This window comes from Gadus macrocephalus, chromosome 14 (assembly GCF_031168955.1).
Source record: "Gadus macrocephalus chromosome 14, ASM3116895v1".
In the NCBI taxonomy this organism is placed as follows: domain Eukaryota; kingdom Metazoa; phylum Chordata; class Actinopteri; order Gadiformes; family Gadidae; genus Gadus; species Gadus macrocephalus.
Window position 1 is genome coordinate 1285805 of NC_082395.1, and position 3184 is coordinate 1288988.

Sequence of the window (3184 nt, forward strand, 5' to 3'; positions counted from 1 at the left end):
GGTGTGTGAAGGGATGTGTGACGGGGTGTGTGACGGGGAGTGTGAAGGGGTGTGTGACGGGTGTGTGACGGGGAGTGTGAAGGGGTGTGTGACGGGTGTGTGACGGGATGTGTGAAGGGGTGTGTGACGGGGTGTGTGACGGGGTGTGTGAAGGGATGTGTGAAGGGGTGTGTGACGTGTGTGTGAAGGGATGTGTGACGGGGTGTGTGAAGGGATGTGTGAAGGGGTGTGTGACGGGGTGTGTTAAGGGGTGTGTGAAGGGGTGAGTGAAGGGTGTGTGAAGGGGTGAATACATCAGCATGAAGGCAACGTCCTCCCAGGTCTTCCTCGTTCCTCAGGTGACCACTAGACGTGGTTCCCACACGGGGGTCATGTGATACAGCCCACCACATGGCGCCGTTGGCGGGGTTGTCCCGTCCGTCATCAGAGCGCCCTCCCGTAGGCCGACCTAGCAGCGCCGTGCGGCCCCTAACCAACATACTGTGTCCCTCAGGGGCCTGACACCTCCCCGACCAAATCGGCGTCCTTCTCCCCGGAGACCTGGTACCGCCGGGCGTACGAGGAGTCCCGCGGCGCGGCGCGGCCCGCCCCCGAGGGCGCCGGGTCCATGCCCAGCTCCACGGGCACGCCCTCCCCCGGCTCGGGCACCTCGTCCCCCGGCTCCTTCTCCGGCTCCCCGGGAACGGTGTCCCCCGGGATCGGGACGGGCTCCCCGGGGTCTCTGGGCGGCTCCCCGGGCTTCGGGACGGGCTCCCCGGCCTCGGGCAGCGGCAGCTCCCCCGGGAGCGAGCGTGGAGGCTGGTGTGAGAACTGCAGCGCGCGGCTGGAGGAGCTGAAGGGACAGGCGCTCAAACTGCTGATCCCCGGACCCTGCTCCAGCAAGGTACCGCCGCCGTCTGGGGGGGGCGCTCGTGTGTGTGTGTGTGTGTGTGTGTGTGTGTGTGTGTGTGTGTGTGTGTGTGTGTGTGTGTGTGTGTGTGTGTGTGTGTGTGTGTGTGTGTGTGTGTGTGTGTGTGTGTGTGTGTCTTCGATCATGTGTTTATGTGTGTGTGCGCGCGTGTGTGTGTGTCTGCGCTCATGGGTTTATGTTTGTGTTTCTGCTCATTTTGTTGATGTGTGTGTATCAATGTGTGTGATGGTTTCAGTGGGACCAGAGAGGATATAGATCACCCCCAGGCTGAATTAGTGAAGCACACTGAAGTTCATTCACCTGGTCAGAGACCTCCGTACGCAGGAGGGCTGTGATTGGTTGTTGATGAACGCTTTTGATTTACAAACAGATGATGTGGTTCACGCTGGCCTCCGTTCCGTCAGCTAACATGATGTATAGCGCCCAGTTATAGCTTATTGTATTCCTGAGATGGATCGATTGTTTTCCTTTTCCCAATTTTCTTTGCCATTTGGTGTCTTTCCCCCTCGCTGGGAGTCAATAAAATCAATATCAATAGTGTCAGAAGACGAACAAGGCTCTTCTGGACCAATGGAAAGGCAGGGATTAGCATGTGGGGGCCATTAGTGTGTGAGCTGTCTAGGGCTGCGTCTGCTTTAATTGAGCCGGTCTGAATATCAATAATATATTAATAGTGGACCCAGCCTTCTCACACGGCCTTAATTGTTTTCGACCGGGTTGATTTTCTCTTTGAATCCGACATTTGAGATCGACTTCAGTGGTCCACCAACGGCTGCAGAGGGTCTCCAGGGAGACGCTCCACACCAGGTTCTGTCCTGTAGCGTCATGCGTGGTCGGGCTGTACTGAGCCTGGAGGTCCTCAGCCTGGAGGTCCTCAGCCTGGAGGTCCTCAGCCTGGAGGGTCCTCAGCCTGGAGCGTCTCTCTCCTGGAGGGGTCCAGGAGAGAGTCGGTTCTAGAGGTAGTGGGTAATAGAGGGGTTCAGGAGAGAGACAGTACCAGAGGAGAGAGGGGTTCAGGAGAGAGACAGTACCAGAGGAGAGAGGGGTTCAGGAGAGAGACAGTACCAGAGGAGAGAGGGGTTCAGGAGAGAGACAGTACCAGAGGAGAGAGGGGTTCAGGAGAGAGACAGTACCAGAGGAGAGAGGGGTTCAGAAGAGAGACAGTACCAGAGGAGAGAGGGGTTCAGGAGAGAGACAGTACCAGAGGAGAGAGGGGTTCAGGAGAGAGACGGTACCAGAGGAGAGAGGGGTTCAGGAGAGAGACGGTACCAGAGGAGAGAGGGGTTCAGGAGAGAGACGGCTCTAGAGACAGTGGGAGAGAGGCCATGAGTCCTAACTCGCTGCAGAACAAAGAGACTTGTTCCGTGAGGTTAATGGATCTGGACGGTCTGGACGGCTAATTAAAAAGTTATTTGTATCGTTGCGCTTCGTGCAAACTGGAGAGGAAGAGAACAGGGTGGGCGGTGACTTAATCAGCCGCATGCGTGGATGTGTTTGTATCTTCAAGTGGGCTGTGTGTGTGCGTGGGTGTGTGGTAGTGTGAGCGTGTGTGTGTGTGTGTGTGTGTGTGAGAAACGATTATGTATCTGAGCCAAAGCTTTATGTGGGGCGTCAGGTCGTAACGCTACAAATGGGGACTCATGTTCTACAGTATATTCACTGCAAGGCTCCATGTGTGTGTGAGTATGTGTGTGTTTGTGTGTGTGCGTGTGTGTGAGAACGTGTCTGTGTGTGTGTTTAGTTGAGGGAATATGTGTGCATCATTGTGTGTGTGTGTGTGTGTTTGTGAGGGCGTGTGTGTGTGTGTATAGCTGTGTAAATATGTGTGCATCATTGTGTGTATTCCTGTGTGTGTTTATGTGTGTGTGTCTGTGTGAGTGTGCAGGGACGTGTCCAGCTATAAATGTATTTTGAAGTCAATCTGCTTGAATGACATTCAGAGGAACCAAGACTTGTCTTGCATTTTATATAAACAATATCATATTATATTCGATGGCTTTATTGCGAGGTCGGAATGACGTATGAATGGACCCTGGTTTTGTTTTATTAATAAAGAATATTCATAAAACATTGAAGGCTGTGACCTTGATCCACCGACCGAACGAGGACGCTGCTAGCATCAGATCGTCAGCTCTGGAGGACCGCGGCCGACTGCTCACTGCCCGCTTACTGCCCGCTTACTGCCTTCTTACTGCCCGCTTACTGCCTGCTGGGTAGCTGCTGTCCTCTGTAGTCCCAGGATCCCCTCACACTAACCGGAGCTAGCAGTCAGGA